Here is an 8,076-nt window from a genome sequence, read left to right as displayed (position 1 = left end):
TGTTGTTGCAGCATTGCCAGTGAATGTTGGGTAAAGGTGCTCATTTAAACATTTTGTTGGATCTGTGGTGTGTCTTTTGGGGACCCGTTTAGCTGTGCTGGCTGTTAGACGCAGCTTCCTAGCATCATGCCAGACCTGTGAAGCACTTTGTGTTCTGGTTTCTTCCATGAGTGTTGCTGCTTGGATGGGAGTTAATTTGATGTAGGCGTCATAGAAAGTAATGCATTTTGTACAGGTGAGTGTGGTGCTGCTGTCATTGTGTAGAGTTGGGCTTGCCTGGCCCTGCCTGTTGACATCTGCTCTGTAACTGAGCTGCAGGAGACCATTTGTCTGGAGCTGAAACAGAGGGGCCATTACTGATGTGTTGATGTGGGCTGTGTATTCTGCATGGTTCCTAAACAGTTGGGGTGGTGGAGATGGAGTGGCATCTGGCTGTGGTGTTGATGGGCCTGCATTGACGTGTTGGGGTTTGTGGCGTTTGAAATGAATGTGTTTTATGTTCTTCAGCCGCTTATTCCTCTTCACACCAGAGTTTCACGTCCGCTGGACATCAGTACAGGCCTGACTGGCTGACTGCCTGCCTGCATTTTCGACCTACAATATGGAAATAATGATCAGTTATTAACTAAAGCGTTTTCAAATAATCATGCTGGAATCACCATCACCATTAACCTAAATGTTTGAGTCTGAGATCTCCCCCTTCGCTAACACAGCTGATTTGTATTGTAGTGTGGCATGGACACGTTTGTACATGGAGTGGCGTTTGGAAATATTCAATTGATAATTTCATATCAATGAATCATGATACTGCAGCCTACAGTGCTACGCAACACCATGCAGGCGCGCGGCGTGTGCCGTGCGTAAGGATATATGAATTGGATCGTTCCAAACGCACTGCACGCGCGCAGTAAATCCTGCATGGTGTAGTCCAGAAAGTTTATCCTCATGACCAGATCATTTGCAATTTATGTAAAAAAATAGAACCATGCTTTCATTTGTACAGTCATAGTTACATTTAGAAGGTGAGAATAGCCAGCACACAATAAACTAGAAAATTCGCAATTTAAAAAAATTGCAGAGTGTGGTTGCCGCAGTGGCTTACATATGCCCCTCCCACTAGTATTGCCAGCCAATTACAATTTCAAGTCACGCCTTAGATCATGCGTAAGTAATTCGGAGGGGATTTAACCCCCGAAATTCATGTTTTTGCGACAAACGGTTACATTTCTCGCATTTGCGGCGCCCCCTATGGATGAAAATGGAATTGCTTTTAGAACTTGGTTGATTGAACCACCCCGGACATGTGATTCAAATTTGGGATGGATTGGACATTCCATTCGTGATTTATGGCATTTTTGTGATATAGGCCCCTCCTACTAACTTCGGAAGACGATTACGGCCGAACGATACGCACTACCAAAATTCTGCATTTGGTGTTTTAATCGGATATGTCCAGAGATCATGTGTGCCGATTTCTGTGAGATTTGGACAAAATATGTAGGAGGAAAAGCAAAAAGTTTGTTTTGGACAAAATTCAAAATGGCGGAAAATCCATCATGGCGGAAATGGGCGTGGCCTATATGGGGAGATGCGTCATGACCCAAGGAATCCAGGGAAAAAATAATTTTGATTTTACGACCTACGGTTCAAGAGTTATAAGCCAAAAGGTAAAGTGGGCTGTTATAGCGCCACCATGAGGCCGACCTATAAAATTATAATTTTAATTAATTTTAGTCATAATTAAGAAATATCCCTAAAAGTTTTGTAACTATAGTGATTACAGTCTCCGAGGAAAAAATACTTTAATGTGATTTTTTGCCTTTTCCCATTCATGTCAATGGGGAAATTTAATTCACTAATAAATTCATATCAATTAAACTATACAACATTTCTCTTAACAAAATACAAGCACACGATTCCCGATTTTTCCGGTCAATTTGACCTATGGCTCAAGTGCGTACAGCGTACAGTGTGGGAGGTATAAAGCGACAAAAAAAAGACTACTGTGAAATAATAAAAAGAATAACTAGAAAGCAGTTCCCTGCAGAAACTGCGTGGGCTCGCCAAAAGACGCAATGTATATAATGTACAGTAGAAAATGTATTAAAGCTGAAGGAAAAGTTGAAAAAAGAATGTATAAAAATCTGTAAAAAGAATAAGCATAAATAACTGCATAAAGCGGAATAAAGTATGTGGAAGTAGTACGATGCCCAAAAAGTGGCAGAATAAAGTAAGTAAAGTATTACTGTCTACTAATGATTTGTAATGTATGAATAATGCTTTACAATGTATTATTGATGAATTAAGAAAAGGTAAAAAAGAAAAAGAAAAAAAGAGTCAATCCAATGGAGTATACATATAAAAGCATTCATGAGCTTAACAGAAATTGTATTGAATAGCATACTTTTACATGTGAAAAGAAGGTTCAAATAGCATATAGGCCTATCTTTAAAAGCATAAACACAATGATCACAAAAGTATTTGTAGAATGTATACAACTGTTTCGTGAAATGTAACTTAAGCATAATAAAAACATTAAAATGTGTGATTAACCTTTTGAGAGCTTGAACTTGACAGAACAAATAAAACGGTCAGCAACACAGATGCAAGGATGACAATTAAATGATGCAGCCTAATATTGTATGTCTATAGGTAGATTCAACTTTATTCTTACATCAAAGTGTAAAGAAGTGGGTGATTTATTATTGTGCCAGCTCTACAAGCTATAGACAAAATGACAATATTGTATATTATGAGTCTGCACTTCATTTGCATTACTGCAATGGTTACAACTGTTGACATTTAGTAAAGAAGGTCTTATGATAGATCACTGCAAATGTGCTGATTATTCTATCAATGAAATGTACCATACTGTTTGCTTGAAATAAGGTTTTGCCATTAAACAGTGGTAATATGATGGTTGCAGGTAATACGTCCAGCAGGTGGCAGCAATGCATCAATGAAAGTATAGATATTAAATGAACCTTGAACCGGAAGTGATATGGATGACTCCCTACTAGTCTCTAGTAAACAACGACTATGTCATGCATAGGCTGCAGGGGCTACCTCCTTTATAGCTCTATGATACGCACCGCTTTGACAAGATTATGGTAAAATAAACACAAAATAATCAGTAGATGTGTAACATATGGGTAAAGACCATAAAGACAATGGTTTAACGTGGTCCGTAGCTCTTGTCGAATGTTGATTTATGAGTGTTGAGTTGTGTGGCCACCGTGGCGTAGCAGCGCTAAGGCTAGCTAACGCCACGTTAACTTGTCAACTATAAATAGCCTACCATACAATGTATGTCGATTGGTTGAAAGCACATGATGAAAACAGATACAATGGAGAAGACCACAATGGAAACAAGCCTATAACTTGGCTTGGCTCAAAGCCTGTTAATAACGTATTAAATCAATCAATAATGTCTGTTTGTCTTTAAAAAACCAATAAATATACTTTATAAAAAAATAAAAACACAAAACGAAAGCGACAGAGACATTTTGATGAATTGAACATGGTGGACCCTGTTGTAAACAAGTGTAATGCTTAATTGGGTCGTCCACTCACAGTTAACAGTCTTTGTATTGAGTTTGGGCTTGAAATGTACTGTAATTCTGCAAACTGTTAATACATATTTCAATCAATCAAAAAAGAGTGGAGATGAGGAGACCATTTTTGCTCTGGGGTGAAACTGTCATGTCACCAATATGAGCAGACCTTGCCCGCAATCCTGCTGACAGTTCTTAAGTGCTCATCAATGAGAACAGCGCTGCCCATTCCCATTTGGAGAGATACAGTGAAAGGTCCTTGCCACATGACTACTATATGCATTATGAAATGTAAAAACAATGTTTGATTTTTCAACAGCATGTGGTGGAGCACTGCAAGGAAGCAGTGATCTAGGAAGGAGCTGCTGTCTCTAGATGACACCACATTCAAGGGTTCAAGGTTGTACTTCATTATTACATCTTGTGTACAGTACTAGTAAAACTTCCTTCAGACAGTACAGCAGCATAGATAACAGCAAACACAACAAACAAAGGGATAGAATAAAGTACAAAGTCACATTCAACAACGTGTGTAAGAGCCATTATGACCTGTTTTACTAATTAACAATGTCACTGCAGCTTGGTCAATGTCAAGGCCAGCCCAGGTATTTAACCAGGCAGACAAACAGTTTTCCACTGTGTTCAGGACGGCTGGTTGCCTGTGTTTGTTTGACTGTTTCTTTTGTGTTATTTGATGTGTATGCTGTATAGGAAAATGGCTGCAGAGTTAAACTCAACAGACACGTTTGGGAGATCAGATCAGTTTGTACTGAGCACACGTGGCAAGAACTTCCACCTGGCCGTCGGCAACCAGTAGTGCAATTAGCATAGGGCTTAAACTGATCATGCTAAATAACAGAAATAATAATCAGAAAATGGTTTCTACATCGTGGTCCCTGCTGGAATTAAGTTGAACCACTTTGGTGGATCTTTGGTCAACATCCACAACGATGTGCTGCCAGGCTTTGTGAGCATACAAGGCCTGGGTTACTAAGTCCAACTTTTATATCATTATTATTATATAGTTGGATCGTGTACCCAAAACGGTAACTAATACGTATATGCTCCAATATATACCGTCAAAATATTAAGTATAAATACTATAAACATACATGCAACAAATGGATATAATTTTATAGTTGTTCTATGTGTATGTCTCCTCCTTTCCGTCAAATACAGATGTAATCTGTGCACAAACATGACACCACAACCAGTCTCATTCAACCACCTGCTCCCTCCTGAAAACATCAGCTTCCCAGCACAGTTCCACCTTCAACAAAGACACCGTCGATGGGAAGGCCATTGAATGGTAGATCATCAAATAAACATTACTTGTTTTTGTCATGGGTTCATACAGTACTTTGTTTGCATTTTTTTCTATGCTGTGACATCAAATGCTACCCCCCTGATCTTCTAGGCTACTAACTTGTATTGTATGGATAATTACTTTATTCTAGGAGCCATGGTTGCTGCAGATAACATCCCTTTTACCATCTCCCCAACATCATACAAGAAAACCTCAACATCAGCTTCCCTCGCCATGACAGTTTCCATTCCATGAAGATGGGAAATAAATACCTTCTACAAGCTCAAATTGTGTCGCAATGTCACACATTTTGATCTCTACAGGTTTTCTGTCCGACATGTATACATACTCAAGGTCATCTTCCACTGGTGTACAAACATGGTATTTGTGATTAGGTTTGTTCAGATGAGTAACGCAGGTATGTTACCCATTGCAGGTATGTTACCCATTGCAGGTATGTTGACAGGATGTGTTTTCACAGCCTAGTACATGTATCTTGGAATAGGATAATCAAATCTAGGCAATATAATTACACATCATTAAGGTAAAATTAAACATTGTATTGACAGTCACACTAGTATTATCTTGGTGGTTGTATAATTTGTGTTATGTAGAGTTTATCCCATTTGCTCATCAGCAATGGTGACAGGATAACTTTGTGCCACAGCATAAAGCGCCCCCTTAAAAAAGGTATGAACTGAACCCAACACAGATCGAACTATATATGCTCAGTATACTATTTTTTGATAGTAGGAAGTGAACATTGAAAGACAAGTAGGCTACTAATTATAAAACTGATCTGTTATTTGCAGGCCTATGTGACAGAAATGAGAAGGTGTATGTTTATAGTATTTATACTACATATTTGTATGGTGTAGGCCTATATTGGAGCAGCTGTGGGCACCCACAAATCCATCAGGATTGTCTCATACTCACTTATATTTATATAAATAACATGTATGTGGTAGTGTTTGATATACAAGCTCCTAGAGTGAATGCAGGCCATACATACATGGTCTAAATGTATCACCTGAGCCACAGAAGTAAAAAAGAGTTTAACTTAAATGATGGGGCCAAGAGATATTTGTATGTTCAGCACGCTGTGTAGTTTTGTCACTTGAAAGCATGACATGATAGCTTCACACCACTTGATTGCAATGAAATTGATGGCTAATTTTATTCTTGTATTCTTTTGTATTGTATAGAAATGGTGTTACAAGACCACACATGATTATGTTCATAAATGGAAGCATATCAGGTTTACAAATGTAAAGACGTGGGTAAAATTGGTTGTCAGCTCCACAAGCTAGAGCAAAATGGCAATTCATCAATTTATTAATCTGCAATGTTCAACATTAATTTGTTTAATACCAAGTACTGCCCTTATTGTGGATTACCGGTAAACGTCCAGCAGGTGGCAGCAATGCATACATATTCAGAATGCTGTCATTTTAAACTATTTTGTTTTAATGTAATTAATTATGTACACGTTATAGTCTATCAATGCCTCACAGTTTAACAGGTAATGTACGGTTTATTTGAACAATCTGTAACATAAAGTATACTTAAATACAAGAGCGTTACTACTTAATTTATACTAATGCTCAAATCACCGCAGTGAATGTTCCCCTCACGTGTCACTTAAGGCTGTCTAGTCAGACTGTAAATGGGGACAAAAAGAAGAAAATCAACAGCACTTATCGTCCCTCGTGTTGACGATGAGCTGACCCATAAGATTATGTCAAAGGGCATCTTAATGGCATGGTACAGAGTGCTGTAGGTGTGTCTTGAATTGAAATGGTAAATATTTCAATACATCAGAATGAAAAGCTATACAGTAATCAAATTACCAGGTCTATCAACAGATCCTGACTAGGGTGATTTTTAGGCTATGCATATCCACTCTAACCCATGGTGCATGGACAAACAGCAATATAGTCCTCAACACTGGTATAAAAGGGAAACTCAGCTCCACTGGTTTATGAATTTGAATGAATTATGACAGTGGAGCTGAGTTTTCCTTAACATTGTCAACAGATCCTCCCATGCAGACACTGAACGTCTGAACCCCTAATTGCTCCTGATGTGCTGGTTGATGCCTAAGCTGTCATCAGTGTATGAATGCGTGTGTTAATCGGTGAATGTATACAGGTCTAGGCTAATGCACAATCTATGTAAAGCGCATTGGATAAAGGCGCCATTTACCATTTTAAATGCACCATTTACCATGCATCCACGATACATCAACACACGTGCATTGTTGTGTTGTGCGTGAATTAGCACATAAATGTTGATTGATTCATTGAAAATTGTATTAAAAGATTGCAGAATGTGTAGGCTGCCCTATAGGCTACAGTCCATGGAAAGTACAGGTAAATATTAAACTGCTAAAGCATAAGACCAGAAATAGCACAAACACTTGACTGCCTGATCGTCACATGTTTAATGTGTGTGTGTGTGTGTGTGTGTGTGTGTGTGTGTGTGTGTGTGTGTGTGTGTGTGTGTGTGTGTGTGTGAAGATGACGTGAATGACAAAAAATAAATAAAATCTTGTGTGCACGGGGAAATCACAACGCTATAAAATATATAATGTATACCAATCCCTTATTGCTACTCGCTTTTGCTGAGTAGAAAACACACACACACACACACACACACACACACACACACACACACACACACACACACACATGCACACACACACACACACGTACACACACACACACACACACACACACACGTGTAATAACCTATAGCGGTACAAATTATTAAGATGAACCTCAAGGGTTAACAAAAGTTAAGCTGCTTCAACGTTGTTTATATCGTTGTTGTTCTAGAGGGCAACCTGACCTTACGCGGCCTCTCTTTCATGTCTGTGGGAAACCAGACATCATGCATATTTCGCTGACCCCAGAGTTGTGGGTGCAGCGTTTGGGGTGCATGGCATGGGGTATTTTTTATGGTATAAAGGTGTGTGTGTGTGTGTGTGTGTGTGTGTGTGTGTGTGTGTGTGTGTGTGTGTGTGTGTGTGTGTGTGTGTGTGTGTGTGTAAAATCTTGTGTGCAAGGGGAAATCGCAACGCTATAAAAATATATAATGTACTGTACCAATCCCTTATTGCTAGGCTACTCCTTGCTTTTGCTGAGTAGAAAACACACACACACACACACACACACACACACACACACACACACACACACACACACACACACACAC

At 39.0% G+C, this 8,076-nt stretch overlaps 1 long non-coding RNA gene across 1 annotated transcript; it reads left to right on the top strand.

Annotated features, from left to right (window-relative positions):
- The first annotated feature begins 3,023 nt into the window (after window positions 1-3,023).
- Window positions 3,024-4,855, top strand: LOC310868002. Its single transcript, XR_014570048.1, has 3 exons — window positions 3,024-3,110; window positions 3,874-3,954; window positions 4,734-4,855. It is a non-coding gene; the product is annotated as an uncharacterized lncRNA (long non-coding RNA).
- The last annotated feature ends 3,221 nt before the right edge of the window (window positions 4,856-8,076 follow it).

Source organism: Protomyctophum parallelum (assembly GCF_964188405.1).
Source record: "Protomyctophum parallelum genome assembly, chromosome: 12".
Lineage (NCBI taxonomy): Eukaryota > Metazoa > Chordata > Actinopteri > Myctophiformes > Myctophidae > Protomyctophum > Protomyctophum parallelum.
This window is presented reverse-complemented; position numbering and strand designations above follow the sequence as displayed.